The sequence below is a fragment of the Prionailurus bengalensis genome, chromosome B2, assembly GCF_016509475.1.
Source record: "Prionailurus bengalensis isolate Pbe53 chromosome B2, Fcat_Pben_1.1_paternal_pri, whole genome shotgun sequence".
NCBI lineage: Eukaryota > Metazoa > Chordata > Mammalia > Carnivora > Felidae > Prionailurus > Prionailurus bengalensis.
Window position 1 is genome coordinate 143,191,559 of NC_057349.1, and position 20,720 is coordinate 143,212,278.

The 20,720-nt window shown below is 42.4% G+C and overlaps 1 long non-coding RNA gene across 1 annotated transcript; it reads left to right on the plus strand.

Moving 5' to 3' along the window:
• Positions 1–203: 203 nt before the first annotated feature.
• LOC122490139 lies at positions 204–4,960 on the plus strand. The gene is made up of 2 exons (XR_006299098.1): positions 204–1,001; positions 4,087–4,960. It is a non-coding gene; the product is annotated as an uncharacterized LOC122490139 (long non-coding RNA).
• The last annotated feature ends 15,760 nt before the right edge of the window (positions 4,961–20,720 follow it).

A 20,720-nucleotide genomic window follows, 5' to 3' on the forward strand; every position in this document is an offset into this window, starting at 1 on the left:
TGGTTATAAGGCTTTTATTCTTAACTTCCTCTGCACACTCAGAACCTTTTGCGATGGGAATGAATTTGCAGTAACTTGTGTCCGCGGTGAAGGCTAACATGTGATTCTCCAAAAATCCTGTTTATATGGAGAATAAACGAGGTCCAGAACACTGTGTCCCATCCGTGAAACAAAATGTACATTTCCTAGGAGGAGGCACATCTCTCATTTTCAAAGCCTGAGCGGATGGTTCTGGAATGGTAATTCCAGCTGTTTGAATTTAGGGCCCTGGAAAGGTTCCTCCGAAGGCAATTCAAGGGCGTTGCCTCTTAGTGGCTGCGGTTGTTCTCCTGAGATGTAGCAATTAAATAAGGGCCAGGAATGTCCGACTTTTCTTGAATTGTGAGTTTCAGAGTTTACCTTCATTTGAGTCCTTATGGTTGTGACTGCATTTTAGGAACTGAATATGCCAGGGATGGAATAGCGTGTTGACCTGTGCCTTTGGCACTTGCCTGTGGCCTTTCTTACTGGATCGCCCCATCGCAGCCTTGACTGTTCAGCTCAATTCATTACTTATTTGACATGAAACATTGTCAGTGAGTCTAATGGAAAATTCCACTAAAGAAGGAAAAAACATCTCTAATATGGAACAGCGAGCTATTGATTAAAGCTGCCATGTGCCCTCAGAGCTCCTTTCTTCGATAATGCCTAAAACAGATCAAGGTTAACATGGTAAGCTCCACGCAGGCTGCCTTTCCGGCATTTTCACTTGCCATTTGGGAACAACCTGGCCCCTTGCTCAACGTCTATATTGTCATCCAGGTGAATCACCCCTTTTGCCTTTGTGTTATTTTTTATAGGGTGTTACCTCTTAACAGTCCAAATGTCGGGCTGGCTTTGAGTACAGAGGTGATGGACTAATGTCCCAACTGCCTCACGTGGACCACACAGGTGACCCCGAGGACTGCGGGCTGGGACAAGGCAGTCACTCTCACCAAGATGCCACCTGGGACTCTGACCTTGTGAGTACAAGCGGAGGGAGTTGTGAGGTGACAGAATCCAGCATTCTTCTTTCATGCAATAATTGCATACAATTTCTGCAAATTCATGGGATCCCGAAAAACCCTCATAAACACGGCACATAGTATTTAGTGGGATGCACCGGGCCCTTTTCTAAGTGCTTGTAACCAGCTGCCTTCCTTCATCCGCATAAAAACGCTGAGAGGAAGGTGCTGCCATTAGGCCCACATGGCGGTCGGGGACACAGGCACGCATGGCTCCTGAGGGGCAAAGCTGGGCCTGGTGCCCAGGCAGCGGGTCCAGCCACTCTACTGCTTTCCTTTGTAGACCCCGTTTGCCGTCATTCATTCACCTAAGTCACAGGAAAGCCTTGTGTTTTCAAAATCTGAATCTACTTTCCACCAGAAAAAATATCAGGTTGCTCAGAGAATAAGGGCTCTCACCACAGCCTTGGTGACTTTCTCATTCTGACTATATTCATTTATTCAAAAAACATACAATGGGGATGTGTTATGTGCTGGGCACTGTGCTAGACGCTCGAAATATGTTCTATTCATAATAAATATGTGGGCAAAATATAGAAGCTACTCAAAACAGAGATTCCTGCCCACATGGAGCCTGGTGGTCCTAGAGGGTAACTTAGCTGAGCACTGGAAGTCGGAGACAGGGGAGATGCCTCAGACTAGCAGAGAACAGGTCTTGTTGTTAAAAAGCATGAGCTTTAGGGGCGCCTGGGTGGCTCAGTTGGTTAAGTGTCCGACTTCGGTTCAGGTCATGATCTCCCCATTCCTGAGTTTGGCAATCTGCACACCACCCGTGCCCCCCCCCCCCCCCCAGCAGGTTCTATGCTGACAGCTCGGAGCGACACTCTCTCTCTCAAAAATAATAAAATAAAAAATTAATAATTACTAGCTTTAAAGGCGCCTTACCCAGGGCAGACCCCTGAGTGATTGCAGTGGGGAACTTACACTTCAGTCCCTCTGCCAGAGTCTTCTTGATTTTTCTTTGGATTCTGGTAGTTTTCCTATCCTGCCTCCCAAAGGGCCATGCTATCTTCCTAAGTCATAGCACCTCCTGATCAGACACCATCCATCCTCCCATCCACCCATCCATCCACCCATCCATCGAATTTCTTTTTCTTTTTTAAGTTTTATTTATTTAGTAATCTCTACACCCATCTTGGGGCTGGAACTCATGACCATGAGATCAAGAGTCTCCCGCTCTTCTGACCAAGCCAGTTAGGCACCTCCATCCAGTGAATTTCTTCAGTCACTCATTTATAACTTCTTCCCGTTTTCCTCCTGGCTGCGGGTGCTGCAGTGGGCCCCAGGGACACTCCGGCGAACGAGACGGCCCGTGGCCCTCAGTTGAGCAGCAGCAGGATGTTCAAATGGCCACACCGTGCGTGTGTGAAGGGGAAGAAAGCGTGATGACACGATCTGGGTGTGGATTTCAAGGTAGAAATGGAACAAATGTTGGGAAACATCTTTAAAAAGAATGCCTTTGCAGAATTGTTTCCGGTTTCTCCAAGTCTCTTCCTAGCACCTGGCAGAACGTCAGCACAGGAGAGGGATTTGGTCCCGCAGCCCACCCTGGGGGTTGTCGTTTTATAGACTTGAAGGTGGCCTCAGGCTGAGCACCTCTCCTTAGATGCTTCCGACACACAACCCGCACACACAGACAGAAGGCTGTTGTGGTTCAAATGGGTGTTTAAAGTGAGTGTGCAGGGGCGCCTGGGTGGCCCAGTCAGTTAAGCGTCCGACTCTTGATCTCAGCTCAGGTCTTGATGTCAGGGCTGTGAGTTTGGGCCGCAGGTTGCGCTCTTAGCCGGGCATGAAGCCTACTTAAAAACAAACAAACAGACAAACAAACAAGTGGGGTGTGCCTTCATCTCTGACCAGTCATCCCCACTCCAATCACTTTTTTTTTTTTTTAATAATTTTTTTTTAATTTTTTTTTCAACGTTTATTTATTTTTGGGACAGAGAGAGACAGAGCATGAACGGGGGAGGGGCAGAGAGAGAGGGAGACACAGAATCGGAAACAGGCTCCAGGCTCTGAGCCATCAGCCCAGAGCCCGACGTGGGGCTCGAACTCCCGGACCGCAAGATCGTGACCTGGCTGAAGTCGGACGCTTAACCGACTGCGCCACCCAGGCGTCCCCCCACTCCAATCACTTTAATGAGGGCACAGTGGTAGGAACTCTAGAATATATACTTAGTTAGCCTTAGAATTATTTTGCAATAAGTTCTTGGTCCAAAGAAAGAAACTGGGCCAGAAGATGACTAGGTTTGCATTTAAAGTTATTTGAAGGGGCTTCTAGGTGACTGGGTTGAGCGTCTGACTGAGGCTCAGGTCATGATCTTGTGGTTCGTGGGTTCGAGCCTCACATCAGGCTCTGCGATGACAATGTGGAGCCTGATTTGGATTCTCTCTGTCTCCCTCTCTCCCTGCCCCTCCCCCATTCATGTTCTTGCTCTCTGTCAAAAATAAACATTAAAAAATATTTTTGAAAAAGTCATTTTAAGCCTTTCTCTCTCTCCCCCCCCCCCCCCCGCCCCAACTTCTCTTCATTCCTCCTCCCCCGGTACGGAGCCTGGCCAGAAGGTCTGGGTAGTGAGAGTGCAGGCTACTCAGCCGCCGTGTCATTCCCTGCCCGGGGAAAGGAGAAGCTTCTGTGGCTTACCCACCAGACTTCTGATAAGGAGATTCATCTTAGGTCAGAGAGGTAAAAACCAATGGAGAGACTGCCCTCTTCCAATTGTGCTCTTTCCTCAGGAAACACGTAGATGTAGTTGGTCGAGTCCTCTAGGGTAAGGATCAGTGCGAGAAATAGCTTGGAGCTGTTAGGATTACTCTTTTATTGTGGTAGACCATTAAACAGCTTCATTGAATTACCCATTTGAATTATGAAGCAATCCTAGGTCCGTTCCGTGGGGCCCAGAGGTTATTCCATGACAGGCCATGCGAAATCAAGTATGGGCATTTTCACGTGAACTTTGCCAGCCAGCCATTTCTTGATAAGAATCTCATGAAGCAAAGACCTCGCATTTTTGTCACACACACACACTTTTTTTCCCCTCTTCAGGATATAAAGATGTTTTAGAAGACATAATAGCTCAACTTCACAGAGGACCACAGAAATTCACACCTGAGCTTGGATCGGTCACAGATACAAAGATGGCTCCTCACTTCCCAGAGAACACTCTCCTTCATGTGGGAACGTCCAGGCTGCTTGTTCCCCTTCTGCTGAAGTGGGGCGTCTGTAGAAATATTATGCCACACTTGACATCAGGCCTACATATTGGCGTGTCTCCCACCCCACTTCCTGGATGTGAGCATTCCTCCAGCCCCTTGGAGGAGATAAGTTATCTTTCCTATCTTGACTCACTCACGTAACAGGAATCGGAAGCTCACGTCCCAAGTAGGGGTTGGACCACGAGGTTATGGCCCTTCAGCTGGCGAACACAGAAACGAATTGAGAGGTGGCCATTACTGCCATGCACCGGTGTTGCCGATAGGAGAGTCAACTCTTGCACATACAACAATATGGATGAGCCCCGACATAGGTAGGCTGAGTGAAAGAGGCCAAACAAAACAAGCGTATACTGTGTGGCTCAATTTGTATAAATTTTTAGACGATGCAGACACATCTGCCGAGTCAGAAAGCAGATCGGTGGTTGCCTGAGGATGAGCTATGTGTATGGATGACAAAGGGGCGGGAGAAACCTTTTGAGGGTGATAGATGTGTTCATTATCTTAATTCAGGTGATGATTCCGTGGGCATATACATATGTCCAAACTCATCAAATTGTCTCTTAATTATGTGCTATTTATTGTATGTCAGTTATGCCTCCATAAAGATGTATAAGCAAAAAAAACCCCTCTAAACTGGGGTTATCCACAGAGGTTTTTGATGACCTAGGAAATGACTATGAAAATCTGTTGTACCCTGTGGATGGATGCACACTAGCTCTCGTAAAAGAGTTATGGAAATTGCAGATGAGTTACACAAATTTCTTCGGTAAAGAGGCAGTATTCGATCTTTGCTAATGTTTACTGACACGGCAAATTGTTCTCAGAGATACAATTCCTGGAGTCTATTTTTGAAAACCAAGAGAAAAAAAAAATGCTTGATCTGATCCTTTATAATTAAAGGAGATATTTTAACATTGAGTATGTCAGTAATTGCTTTCTAAAAGAAAGTTTAGGGGCACCTGGGTGGCTTAGTCGTTTAAGCGTCTGACTTGATTTCAGCTCACGGTTTTGATTTCATTTCACGGTTTGTGAGTTCAAAGCCCGTGTCGGGCTCTGTGCTGACAGTGTGGAGCCTGTTTTAGATCTGCTGTCTCCCTCTCTCTGTGCCTCTACCCTGCTTGTGCTCTCCCTCTCTCTCTCTCTCAAAAATAAATAAATGTTAACAAAAATAAGTAAAAGAAAGTTGGGTGCCTGGTGACTCAGTCGGTTGAGGCTCCGACTTCGGCTCAGGTCATGATCTCATGGTTTGTGAGTTCGAGCCCTGTGTCAGGCTCTGTGCTGATAGCTCCCAGCCTGGAGCCTGCTTCGGATTCTGTGTCTCCCTCTCTCTCTGCCCACCACCCCCCACTTACCCTCTGTCTCTCTCTCTCTCTCTCTCTCTCTTCAAAATAAATAAACATTAAAAAAATAAGTAAAAGAAAGTTTAGAGAACATTTTCTTTTTTTTTTTAATGGTTTTTAAAAATGTTTTTATTTTTTATTTTTTTGAGACAGAGACAGAGCATGAGCAGGGGAGGGGCAGAGAGAGGGGGAGACATAGAATCTGAAGCAGGCTCCAGGCTCTGAGCTGTCAGCACAGAGCCTGCCGCAGGGCTTGAACTCGCGGACTGTGAGATCATGACCTGAGCTGAAGTCAGACGCTCAACCAACTGAACCACCCAGGCGCCCCTAGAGAACATTTTCAAAATATGTTTGGAACTATTTCTGTCATATTGTTGCATCCACACGACTCCTGAAACAGAATGCTACGGGGACCAGTGACAGTCACAACAAAGTTTATTGCAATGAGAGGCAAGGCAAACCGATCGATCGGACCGACACTCTTGACCAGAGTGCGGTCTCGAACAGCCAGGATACAGAGTTTTTATAGCCGACCACATCTTATTATCACCTGGGAACAGAACAAAGGAATAGTTCCCAGGTGGAAACAGTTCAAACAGGCCCTTGCCCCAATCCAATCAAGTGCTAATCCATCCCTTGATCAATAGGATAAGGCTGTTGTCTCTTAATCTATAATGTTAAAGCAAAGATGTTATCTCTTAAGGCTACAGGTTAGCCCTACCCTTACAATATGTGATTTTGTTATTGAAAATGATGTGTGGCACTTTTTAAAATTTTCATATTTTCCCATTTCAGAAGTTGGAAACAGAAATTCCTAACCTGCTTAAAATGTCCCAAGTGAAAACTTCAGGCTTTCAAACTATTTGCTAAAATTATAAAAGTGGAACACCCTCTGATTGGTTTGCAAGAACAACTGATGGATATCAGAGAGGATTCACATTTAGTAGCAGAATTTCAACAAAAAACCTTTGTGTAATTGGTGAATGGGACTGATACACGAGTATGGTAAATCAAACATAGGTAATGATATCTGCCATTTGGTTCTCTTCATCTTTTGAGCTATAGGCACCCATCAAATGCAAGTAATGAAATAAAATGAACTTAAAATCAGACTTTTGAATTAAAGTATTAAATGGATATTTTTAAAAATTATAAAACATTTCAGGGGCACCTGGATGGCTCAGTCCATTAAACGTCCGGCTTTGGCTCAGGTCATGATCTCGCGGTTCGTGAGTTTGACCCCTAATATGTGCTCTCTGCTGTGAGCACAGACCCCACTTCGGATCTTCTGTCCCCTTCTCTCTCTGCCCTTCCCCCACTGGTTCTCTCTCTCTATCTCTCTCAAAATGAATAAATAAACTTAAAAAACAGAAAATTATGAAACATTTTAAATCACATTGCTGCCTCTATAATATTATTAGTATTACATATACTATTACTATTATATTACATATACTATTAATATTCTCAATGAGGATAAACCATTTTTTGGTACCATTTACAAATAAAGGAAAACATTACTTAGGAAAACCTACTGATAGGGATATGAGATAAAAAATGTGGTGACTTCTACTCTAAGGATGTTACTGCACTTGCTCTCACTCTGCAGATACTTTCCCCCACCCCATGGGTGCTACCCTCCTCCCACAACTAGTGACTAGGATTCATGGGACTTGGCCTGGTGTACCGCTCAAACCAGTTTTTTCCTATAGATAGTTATCGGCTTCCTAGTACACAAATTCAATGCACTGTCTTGGTTTTACTGGAACAGTCTTGGGTCTTGAAGAATCTCCAAAGCAGTCAGTAATCCTATGCTGATGTTGTGTTAAAACCTGTGAGCCATGGTATAGTTTAAATAAGTGAGCTTCCAAAACAGAGTAACAGTCATGATGACTGTAAATTATTAATCAAGTCAACATGGACTGGGAGTTCCCAGGAGCAGCTGACCCAGCAAGTCATTATAAAGGACGGCCCCTAGCTGTCCTTGTGCCATAAAGTAAGCTGTCAAACTCTCTTCATGGGCTTATTCAAGGAAGCCAGAGTGTTTCAGGGGATTACTTTGCATTAAGTAAGAACAAGAAGCCTACAATTTATGAAAGTGAGAAGCCAGAGTAGAAACACTGTGATGCTCTTTGGACTGCTTCTCAAACTGGGCTGCATCTTCAGGTCATCTGGAGAGCTTATAAAAAGTCCTCTGGGCACTAGGATTAAAAGGCGAAAGATTTATACGATCTGAAGAGAAACCAGGGTATTGGGCACTAGGATTACAAAAGAAAAGTAAGGGGCATCTGGTTGGCCCAGTCAGTAGAGCACGCAACTCTTAATCTTGGGGTTGTGAGTTTGAACTCCACATTTTGGGCATAGAGGTTAGGTTATTGTTATTATTTTTTTATTTTAAAAAGGAAAGAAAACCATTAGGGTATTCCAGCGTGTTGTCACGGTTGAACATCGCTGTTTCAGAACCACAGTCGTATCTGCTGAGCTTCTACTTCCGGACATTATAGAGAAACTCACAATAGTCTTGTTTCTTAATGAACAGAATATATGAGTCAACTATTTTGAGATGTTGAATAACAGACTGTGCAGGACTGCAATCTTGAGGTAAGGGAAACACAGAACATGAATTTCACAGTGACCCTGCTATTCTGCCTATAGGTATACAGGGAGGTGGAACCCAAGCTGAGTGGCGACCTTACTGAGGTGAGGAGGCAGAGATTGGGGTTCTGGGCTGCTGAAGCAGCTAAAGTTTACAGAGCGGGATACTAGAGAAGAGGGAGCTATGTAAGATACTGGGGACAGACGTTTGTGTGGGGATTTGTTGTGTGAATCCTAACCAAGAATTAGGCTATGCCTGACCAAGGCAAGACTCCACAAGTCTTAAGAGAGATTGCCTATTGTGGAGCTGAGAGAAGAATGGTAATACTTGGAGCTGTACATTAGAGGAGATGTTGGAGTCCTGGCCTGGCCTGAATAGAGCGACCTCAGTGAACCCCTTGGCCATTCAAGTGAGACCTAGAAAGTCTATGCCTAGGAAGTAAGAACTATGTCATAGAGTAAGAGCAATACTTCAGGACTAAATTCAAATCCAAATTAGATGGCACAAAAACAGACACATAGACCAATGGAATAGAATAGAAACCCCAGAACTAGACCCACAAACGTATGGCCAACTCATCTTTGACAAAGCAGGAAAGAACATCCAATGGAAAAAAGACAGCCTCTTTAACAAATGGTGCTGGGAGAACTGGACAGCAACATGCAGAAGGTTGAAACTAGACCACTTTCTCACACCATTCACAAAAATAAACTCAAAATGGATAAAGGACCTAAATGTGAGACAGGAAACTATCAAAACCTTAGAGGAGAAAGCAGGAAAAGACCTCTCTGACCTCAGCCGTAGCAATCTCTTACTCGACACATCCCCAAAGGCAAGGGAATTAAAAGCAAAAGTGAATTACTGGGACCTTATGAAGATAAAAAGCTTCTGCACCGCAAAGGAAACAACCAACAAAACTAAAAGGCAACCAACGGAATGGGAAAAGATATTCGCAAATGACATATCGGACAAAGGGCTAGTATCCAAAATCTATAAAGAGCTCACCAAACTCCACACCCGAAAAACAAATAACCCAGTGAAGAAATGGGCAGAAAACATGAATAGACACTTCTCTAAAGAAGACATCCGGATGGCCAACAGGCACATGAAAAGATGTTCAGCGTCGCTCCTTATCAGGGAAATACAAATCAAAACCACACTCAGGTATCACCTCACGCCAGTCAGAGTGGCCAAAATGAACAAATCAGGAGACTATAGATGCTGGAGAGGATGTGGAGAAACGGGAACCCTCTTGCACTGTTGGTGGGAATGCAAACTGGTGCAGCCGCTCTGGAAAGCAGTGTGGAGGTTCCTCAGAAAATTAAAAATAGACCTACCCTATGACCCAGGAATAGCACTGCTAGGAATTTATCCAAGGGATACAGGAGTACTGATGCATAGGGGCACTTGTACCCCAATGTTCATAGCAGCACTCTCAACAATAGCCAAATTATGGAAAGAGCCTAAATGTCCATCAACTGATGAATGGATAAAGAAATTGTGGTTTATATACACAATGGAGTACTACGTGGCAATGAGAAAAAATGAAATATGGCCTTTTGTAGCAACGTGGATGGAACTGGAGAGTGTGATGCTAAGTGAAATAAGCCATACAGAGAAAGACAGATACCATATGGTTTCACTCTTATGTGGATCCTGAGAAACTTAAGACCATGGGGGAGAGGAAGGAAAAAAAAAGTTAGAGAGGGAGGGAGCCAAAATATAAGAGACTTAAAAACTGAGAACAAACTGAGGGTTGATGGGGGGTGGGAGGGAGGGGAAGGTGGGTGATGGGTATTGAGGAGGGCACCTTTTGGGATGAGCACTGGGTGTTGTATGGAAACCAATTTGTCAATAAATTTCATATAAAAAAAAAGAAAAAAAAAACAAATCCAAATTAGATTCCTCTCTAACAAACAATAATACTAGCCTATCCTGATAAAAAAAAGATACAGTAGCAATTTACATTCCTGCCAGAATAAAACTCAAACATCTTATAAAAGAAGGTGACATAATTCAAACTCCCTATATCATTTACAATGTCTACCACACAATAAAAAATTAGTAGACATACAAAGAAGCATAAAAATGTGACCCATGATTGAGACAAAAAAACAGTCAATAAAAATAGACTCCAAATTGATGTAGATGTTGACACTGGATGTTGATGTTAGATGCTGCAGACGTGTACTTTGAGCAACTTCTATAAAATTACCCAGACTTAAAGGAAGAGATGATCATGAGAGAACATAAATAGAAACTCAGAAAAATGGGACTATACTAAAGAACGAAATGGAGATCTTGAAACAAAAAGATACTATACATAAAATGAAAATTTCACTACTTAACAGAAGACTGCAGAAGTTAGTGAATCTGAAAATAGATCAATAGAAATGATCAAATCTAAAGAATAAATAGAAAAAAAAGATTTAAGAAAAATAAGCAGAGCCTTAGTGACATGAGGGCAATTTCAAGCAGTCTAAAATGCAAGTAATCAGAATGCCAGTGCAAGAGGAAAGAGAAAATGGCAGAAAAACCATACAAAGATACAATAGACTCAATCGTCTAAATTTGATGATCAACATCCATATATAGATCCAGGTAGCTCAGGGAACCCTAAAGAGGATTTAAATAGAGAACCACACTTAAGGCTATCATAGTCAAACTGTTGGAAGCCAGAGATACAGAGAAAACTTTATTTATTTTTTTAAGAGAAAACTTTAAAAGGATCCACAGAAAAAAGATGTACAGCATATAGGGAAATGACAATGTAGATGATGTTGGACTTCTCCTGCGAAACAACAGTGGTAAAAAAATAATGGACTGATATGAAGGAAAAAAAACTGTTATCCCAGAATTCCATATCCAGTAAAAACATTCTTCAGAAGTGAAAGTGAGGGGGGCTGTGCCTGGAGGACTCAGTCAAGTGTCCAACTCTTGATTTTGGCTCAGGTCATGACCTCACGGTTCATGGGATCAAGCCCCACGTTGGGCTCTGTGCTGACACTGAGGAGCCTGCTTGGGATTCTCTCTTTCCTCTCTCTCTGTCCCTCGTCCTGCTCTCTCTCTCTCTCTCTAAAAAAAAAAATCAATAAATAAACAACAAAAAAAAAATCGAAGTGGGAAAGAAAAAGTCATTTTCAGATGGATGAAAGATGAAAGAGGTCACCAGCAGCCCTGCAGCCCTATACTGTGAGAAATGCTAAAGGATGTCCTTTAGGCTGAAGGGAAAGACATCAGATGGAAACTCCGATCTACAGGAAGGAAGGAAAAGTTCTGGAAATGGTAAATATATAGGTCAATATAAACCACTTTGTTTTCTTCCCTTAATCATTGAAAAGCAACGGACTATGTAAAGCTGTGTTCAGCAGTGTTATTTACAGATAGTAAGTAGTTTAGTTTTGCAGGGCAACAGTCCCGACACAACTACTCTGCTCTGCCTTGTAGCAAGAAAGCAGCCAGAGACAATACACAAACTTTGTTTACAGAAATGAGTGCTGATTCATGGGCCATAGTCTGCTGACCTCTGGTTAAAGCAAAAATTATAACATTGTATTATGGGGTATACACATGTAGATGTAAAACATATATGACAATAATAGCACTAAAAATGAGGAAGGAAATGGAATTTTACTTTTAAGATCTTAGATTTTAGGTAAAGTGGCAATATTAACTCTAAGTTGACTGTGATAAGTATAGTATGTATATTGTAACCTCAGAATAATGACTAAATAAATAAAGAGGTATAGCTAAAGAGGCAAGATAGGAATTAAAAAGGAACACTAAAAAAGATTTGTTTAGCCCAGAAGAAGGCTTGAGAGGAGGAACCCAAACAAAGCAATACAAACCAATCAAACCAACCAAAAAAAAGCAGATGGCACAACTAGAAAACAAATGGGAAGATGGTAGACTTAAATCCAATTATAGCAACAATTACATAGACATACCCAACTGCACAATAATTACATTAAATATAAGTGGGTAAAAACTTCTATTAAAATCTACAGATTGTCAGATTGGAAAAAAGGAAGACTCTATGCTGTAAGAGACATACTTTAAATACAAAGAGACAGGTCGAAAGTCAAAGGATGGAAAAGCTGTACCATGTAATCGGTAAGTGTAAGAAACCTGATGTGATTATATTAGTATCATACAAAGAAGACTTAAAGCTGAGTCTTACCAAAGAAAAAGTTGGAAATTTTATAATTATGAAGGATCAGTTGCAAAAGGGACCTAAAAATCTTGTATGTGCATACGCCTGATGAAAAGGTTTCAAAATGCATGAAGCAAAAAATGACAAGAGAGAGAAATAGAAAAATCTGCAGGTATAATTGGAGATTTCTAAGAGCCCCTCTCAGTAATTGACAGAACAGGTAGGTAATCAGTATGTTACTGAAGATTTGACCAACACTATCAGCCAGCTTGATTGGACACTTGTAGAACACATGATTCAACTGTTGCAAATCAAAGTCATCAAGAGCAGCAGCAACAGAGAAGGAACAGAGCCATGATCAAGTCCAGCTTTCCTGATGAGAACAACTACGCAGTAGTTGTTAACGACCCTGGCTCCACCCCAGACCCTCTAAGTCAGAATCACCTGGGGGCTGTGTGGTTAACAAGCAACCAGATAATTCTTGCTATGGGGAAGTTTGGAAAGTGCTGGAATTCTCTTTACTGAGGAGTGGCCCACTTGTGCTTGTCCTGGAAGCTAAGAGAGGTAGCCTTTTCTCAGCATGACAAATTTTAAAATACCCAGTTAAAGTAAATAGTGTTTGCTTTATTTTTTTAATGTTTCAGAACTTGATGTGACTGAATGAGACAGAAGGATGGATCCAGCACAGACTTTGTTTAGTAGGTGAGCATACATCAAGTGATAATCATTTGGCTACAGTTTATGAAAATCAAGTGTTCTAAAATTAATACATCTTGGATGGCACGTTCCAGTTCATTCTCCTGATTGGTCAATACAGCCAAGCATTTTAATAGTGTGCAAACTCTCCCTTTTGTCCTAAGTGGAGAGAGGCACATAGCATGATTTTGTGCCCAGCTGAACAAACCTAACAGGGGCTATACCTTCCTGCCAATAATTGTGTGAAACTATAGGAGCCAGGCTATCGTTACCAAGAAACAATCCCTTTCAAAAATACAATCAGGGCACCTGGGTTGCTCGGTCATTAAGTATCTGACTTCAGCTCAGGTCATGATCTCATGGTTCATGAATTCGAGTTCCATATTGGGTGAGCACGAGCCCGCTGCAGGTAAAAAAAACACAAAACAAAACATGAACCCGGCTTCTCTCTTTTTCTCTCTCTCCCTCTCCCTCTCCTCTCTCTGCTCCTGTGGGATTCTCTCTCTCTCTGCCCCTTGCTCACTTGCACCCTCACTCTCTCTCTCTTTCAAACAAAAAATTATAATCAGATAATGTAGCACACAGGCTGTGGCAGTAGGCCCGGCGTGGGAGAATACATACGAGCTAGGTTTGGAGCTCTCTTTCAGCTCTCCAAAGGGTGTCAGAAAGTCATTTCTGTCTGAAGAGATAGTGGCAGGAGGTAGAGAGATGATCATTAAATTACTGTTTAAACAATTACAACCAGCCAAGATGCCACTCCCCCCCCCCCCCCCCCCCCCCCCCCCCCCCCCCCCCCCCCCCCCCCCCCCCCCCCCCCCCCCCCCCCCCCCCCCCCCCCCCCCCCCCCCCCCCCCCCCCCCCCAGGAACTTCTGCATTCACTGCATTTCAAGGTTTGAAGCTTTGGAGTAGTCTACTTGTAATTGCTGAGGTTGTTTGGGTTTCCAGTATCAGAAACCGACTCTGTAATTATTCTGAACCAAGGAGAATTCACTGGAAGGAGGCCAGGGGATTTCAGGGAATTGGAACAACTGTTTGAAAGGGCAGGACCAAGGGAGGCTCCGGAGCCCTGGGGAACTGGAAGCCTCTCTTTAGTGCACTGCCTTTAATATGACCGATACCAGCAATTACCAGTCTCTGTTGCTTTCTGTCTCTTTCTTTAAAATTCCAGCTTGCTATGTGACGACAGTGTGTCATGTGTCTACCTTGGGTCACTCGTTTTCTTACGGGCGCGTCAGCAAAGGAGAGGTGGAAGAGGGGACACAGGATCACATAGTGGCAACGTGGTTATTGATGCCTCATCTCTGCCTCCTGCACACGCCCCCAAGCAGGCTGGTGGACAGAAGCTCTCAACTCCTGCAAATCGTTCTTACTCTTTTCCACCTTGACACCTGGTAGTTGTGTCTTCCGGGCAATCTTCTTTATTAAGGAGTTGGTGATGCTGACATTGCATTGAAATAAATTGATAATAGGTCTTCCTAGTCTCAAAATCTTGCATTAACTCTGCGTTTCACCTAGAGGAAAGCCAATGGAATCCTGCCAACAGCCCTCCAGGTGAACGTGATTCGGTCCTGTTATGGCCTCAAACTTCCCTCTTCCCAGTCTACTTGCTCACTCCATTTTGGTCTCACAGCCTTGGTATTTCTGGAATGCCAGATTCTTTACTCGATATAGGTCTATTCAGATTTTAAAATTTCTTCTCGAATTTGGTAAGTTGTATCTTTTAAGGAATTTGTTCATTCCATCTAAGTTCTTAGATTTGTTGACATAAACTTTTCATAACATTTCCTTATTACATTTTTAAGTTCATTAATATTCTTCTTTGATTATCGGTTTAGTGGTGTCCTCCTCCCCCTTATTTTCCATTGTGACATTTATTTATTTATTTATTTATTTATTTATTTATATTTTTGAGAGAGCACACACGCAGGTGTGCAAGGTGGGGAGGGGCAGAGGGAGAGGGAGAGAGAATCCTAAGCAGGCTCCATGCTCAGCACAGAGCCCTATGTGGGGACAGATCTCACAACCGTGAGACCATGACCCGAACCAAAATGAAGAGTCAGACACTTAACTGACTAAGCCACCCAGGTGCCCATCTGTTGTGTCTTGTTTTAGTCTTGACCAGTCTAGCTAAGGATCTATCAATTTTTTTTCTTTTCAAAGACGCAGTTTTAGTTTCATTGACTCTTGTCCTTTTTGTCTTCTGTTATTTTTTGTTATTTACTTATTTTTTCACCAACTGCGGCTCTGATCTTTATTATTTTCTTTCTTTTGCTTTGAGTTAACTCCTCTTTTTGTATTTTCTTAAGGTCAAGGCTTAGATAAGGATTTTAGGCCTTTATTTTTTCTATAATAAGCATTTAAAGCTGTAAATGTTTCCATAACCTTTGGGTAGAGTGTGCAAATTTTGATATGTTGTATTTTCATTTTAGCTCAGTTCAAGATATTTTCTAAGTTGCCTCGTGACTTATTCTCTGATCCGTGGGTTAATTCAAAGTGTTATTTAATTTGTACCGTTTGCTTATATCCTTTTGAGCTTTTCTGTTGAAAAAATTCCAAGTCTGCTGGGAAGTTTCGAGAATAACACAGAGAATAAGACCTTCACCTAATGTTGCTGTTGACATTTTACCATTTCTCCCTCTCTCCCTCACCATATTATTGTTAGTACTGCTTTTGTTACACACACAGTATTTTTGGGAATATGTTGCCGTCATCATAACCTTTCCCCCCTAACTACTTCAGCGTATGTGTTTTAAGAACAAAGACATTCTTTTACACAACTGCAACACAAGGGTCAAGTTGAAGAAATTTAATACTGATATTACAGTTTTGTCCGAATACAATCTACATTCCAATTTCACCAATTTTCCTATTATGTCCTTCGTTGCAATCTCTTCTATTTTTCCCTTATCCCTGACCCAGCCAGGGCCGCCTCTTGCATTTATTTGTCCCATCTCTTTAATTTTCTTTAATGTGAGATATTCTCTCAGCCGTTCTTTGTTTTGTAACATTGACGGTTTTGATGAGGCCAGGCCAGGCCAGTTGTTTTAGAGAAGGTTTCTCTATTTGGGTTTGATTGAGTAGAATCAGGTTCCACTTGTTTGGCAGAAGCACCGTAAAACTGAGATTGTGTCCCTCTTGGTGCATCACTAAGGAGGCCTGTGATCGCAGACTGTTCCTTTTTTAGGGATGTCTGTTTTGATCACGTGGCTAAGGAATTTTCCAGATTTCTCTTAAGTTCTGGTTATTTTTGAATGCGTGCCAGATGTTATATACAACATTTTTAGTGATAATTTGAGGCTCTGCATGATGTTGTCTTCCTCTAGAGAGGTTTCCCTCTTGTCTTCGGCAGACAGCTGGGTAAGGAAAGATCCTGACTTTGACAGAGAATGAGATGGTTCACAGCTGGGCTCCAATCTTTTTTTTTTTAAGTTATTTATTTATAGAAAGAAAGCACGAGTCAGGGAGGGGCAGAGAGAGTGGGTAAGAGAGAGAACCCCAAGCAGGCTCCGCACTGCCAGCTCAGAGCCTGACACGGGGCTCGAACACATGAACCGTGAGATCATGACCTGAGCCAAAGTTGGACGCTTAACCGACTGAGCCACTCGGCACCCCTGGGCTCCAGTCTTTTTTTAGAGTTGTCTATTTTTGGTTTACTCTTCTTCTAAGGATCTAGCAGTTGTGGTCCCAACCAAAACCTGAGGGTGCTGACAAGGGCTCTTCCTCCGGGGCAGACTCAGAAATGCCAGTTATAGTGTTATGCCCAGAATTCGTGATCCCCAAAGACCACCAGGGAGCTGAGTCTGATGCAAAAGCAAAGAGCCTTTATTCGAGCTAGCTCAAGCTCATTCCCCTACCTGCACCGATGCAGTGGTGAGATACTGGAGAGAGACAGCAAGTTTCAAAAGCACAAAGGTTTTATAGGGGTCTAGGGGTAGTCGGTGAGGTAATGGTCGTGGGCTTAGCTGATTGGCTGGGGAAGGGTCAGAGTCCCGTTACTTAGGTTGCGGGGCGTGGTTTGATCGGGAAGTTACCCAAGGGGAGGAGGCGTGGTCTGCGGTTTGAGCGGGAATTTCTTTCTGTGGCCATGTCGGGGACATAGTCACTCAAGATGGAGGACACAGAACAAGATGGAGGACACAGAACAAAATGGAGTCAGCCGGCCTAGGTCTGCTCTTTCAATAGTCCTTAAGCCCTTAAATTGTCAAAAGCTCTGCTCATCTTCTTAACCTGTCAGCCACTGTTTTTGCTTTCTAAGTCTACAATTGCCTCAAGGGTAGAAGTGGCCCCAGATGTTCTGCTTACTTCTCTTGGGTTCCCACAGCTTTCTTCTCTTAGCTCTGAAGACACTCAGTGTCTTGGGAGAGCTCTGACACCTTCAGACCCACTTTTATTATATTCTGTCTGGGTTTCCTAATTTTTCTTGGTAAGAGTATCGCAAAAATATCTCAATTTTGCCAGTAGTGGAAACTTTACCACCATTAAAAAAAATAATACTTGATCTTGGGGTGCCTGGGTGGCTCAGTCAGTTGAGCGTCTGACTTCAACTCAGGTCATAATCTCGAGGTTTGTGAGTTTGAGCCCCGCATCAGGCTCTGTGCTGACAGCTGGGAGCCTGGAGCCTGCTTTGGATTCTGTGTCTTCTTCTCTTTCTGCCCCTCCCGGCTCATGGTTTGTCTCTCTCTCTCTGTCTCCTTATCTCTCTCTCTCTCAAAAATAAATGAACATTAAAAAGTTATTAATCTCATCCAAATTGCTTAGGCTGTGTGGGAAATCCCAGGTAAAGTCACTTTATGTAACGAGAATACATAGTGGGAAAAGTGACAGTGCATGCAAAACAATGAAAACTGTTATGTATATATGAAAGCGGAGCTTCCAAAACTTGAAATTCAAGCGAAATCTTTTTCAGGGGTAGCAAGCTCATTTTACTGGACTACTACCACCTAGGTGGTAAATGTGTTTAAATCCATGGTTTTGTCTGCATGCTGGAATTGCATTTCACAACTATGGACTGTTCTTTTACGTTTCTCAAAAGCAGAAAACCCACAAGGACTTTGTTATCAGATAAGAGTATTTTCTTCTTCGACAGCTTTAGCAGCATTAAATCGTAAGCCAGCAGAGGAAAAACACAGTTTTGTGTGTTCTTTCAGAAGTACAGTGTCTCTGTAATATAAAATGCATAAACATTTAATTCGTTTGTGTAGTAAAGCTGTTGGATTTTCCAGGAAAAACCTTGTTTAAAATAGTTGCTTGTATTGTCTGATCACACGATGGAGAATGTGATCATGGAATGTACATAATCCTTTTACTAGTTTTCCTTCATATGTGATAGCGGATTATAAGAGATACCATTTTGCACTAACAATTCAGAATGACCAAATGAGATTTCCAATTAAGCATTCAGAGTCCTTGGGCACTGCCCTTACAACATCCCCTAAGAATGCGCGTTGCCACTAATCATGGGAGGACAGAAGGCGGGGGAGTTTTCCACCTCAAGCCCTAAGAACAAACTGAAAGCCTCATTTGTATTTTTGCAAGTTACTTTGGTTTCAGTTAAGAATGCTAGATCAAGAACTTTATTTACAAAATCTACTGACTATTTTTATTTAGTACCCAGAAACAGTAAGAACTCAAAAATATTTAAATGTATATTTACAGAATTACTGTAAAAGTATAGGTTAGACTGTCTTGTTGATAAGTCAGTAAAATTGTATTGTTTTTAAGTGTGGGGCGACTCAAGTATTTATGGGAACATTATTGCGTCATTTCAGAATCTTTGGTCCCAAGAGTTTCTTTGGCAGCAGGAAACTCATTTATCTGTGTTCCCCATATTTCAGGGCCTTGGAACCCACTGGCTAACATCCTGGGTCCTATGTCCGAGTTCAGTGTGGTGAAGCGGGTAACTTATAAGGGTTCTTTTGTTAACCTTGCACTGTCGCATATTGAATTCAACTGGATGAATTGTGTGAGGCTCTTTCCCAGAAGCTCAGAGGCTCCAAAAAGGGGTTTAGGATTGAGTGGCTTCCAACATCAGCCTAATTGCTCTGCCTTCAGATCCTGCAGAGCCTACCCGATGCAGCCTTGCTGGTCTCAAAGAGTCGATGTGCTGACTTAGGTATTCTGTTCCTGGGGAGTGTTTGGTGCGGTCTGAAGTCAGTATCAGAACCGTTTAGCAGGTGGTGTGTAGTGTCTCTTAACACCGATTCTTGAGTCAGTGAATTAACCGAAGCTGAAGGAGGAATACTGGTGAAACATAATGCCTCCTTTTCCTGGGCTCTGGGGAGGATCAGGTTTGGGGGTAATGCAATCAACATCCACGATATTTCTAAACACCATAAAGAACATGTTGCTAGACCTGCTCAGGTACTAAACGGTACCATGCTTCAAAGAACTAATTGTCCTTCCTAAGTGCAGTTATTTGTCAATGCTAGTTTCAGATATTTAAATAGTATAATTTGAATTTTACCAAAAAGTCTTTCCACTCTTCGCCTCCAGATGGTCATGCTTTACGATTACTATGAAATCAAGACTCTCCACCATTGTTATCAGTTCTCGATGTCTGCCGGGTTTGGGCTAAACCCCCATTGCTGTTTATGGCGTTTGTGCACACCCTGGATTGTTCTGCAGGAAAACAAACCGAAGTTTGAGGTGCAACTTTCAATTGCGGTAGTCTGAACTCTGTGTAGGGGGGGGGACCCTGTCTGTCTCATTCAGCCTTGGGTCTTGAAGTCCTAGGAGTGAGATAAATGTTTGCAGAAGGAATGAAGGAATGAACGCATGGAGAAAAGGAAATTATTAGTGGTCTCTGACAAATTCCAGATTATAGACGCGTATGTGGTTTTTATCAAGAACTATAAGCTCCCCTTTGTTCTCCCAGACAGCAATTCAAAATATTTAGTTTTGCTTAATTTGGAAGCTCTTGAAGGGTAGGAGAGATTCTATCTTCAAAAGTGCTACATTCTGCGTTGGGTATGTCTTGATACTTATGAAATCGTTTTCAAATAACATGATATGAGCCTAAAATAATGTGATATGAGGTCAATAAGCTAAATGTCAGGATTGGTCAGACCATAGTATACACGCTGTGAGACTTTTCCACCCGGTCTGATTCATTATAACTTATGGTACATTGTCAACTTTCATGCTAATAAACTACCTCTTGTTAAAATTACATTTTCAACCAAAGCAAGTTATGGGACATAAAATTCTCATATTGTAAGAATTTTATTTATTTTTTTAAAGTTTATTTTTTTACTTTGAGAGAGAGAGAGAGAGAAAGGGAGGGGCAGAGAGAGGGAGAGCCAGAATCCCAAGCAGTTTCCACACTGACAGCGCAGAGCCCGATGTGGGGTTCGAACTCACGAACCATGAGATCGTGACCTGAGCTGAAATAGAGTTGGACAGATAACCAACTGAGCACCCAGGTGCCCCAGGTATTTTATATCTATATCTATATCTATATCTATATCTATATCTACATCTACATCTACATCTATCACACACTATATACAATTATATATATATATATGTCACACTAAAAACTGATCAATTAAAAGATAACTCTTACTTAGACTTGAAGCTTTAATACTTCATGATTTTGATTATATACTACTATTTTACCATTATAATATTGGCCAAAGCCAATATTAATAATAATAAAATCCATGACTGTGTTCTTAAA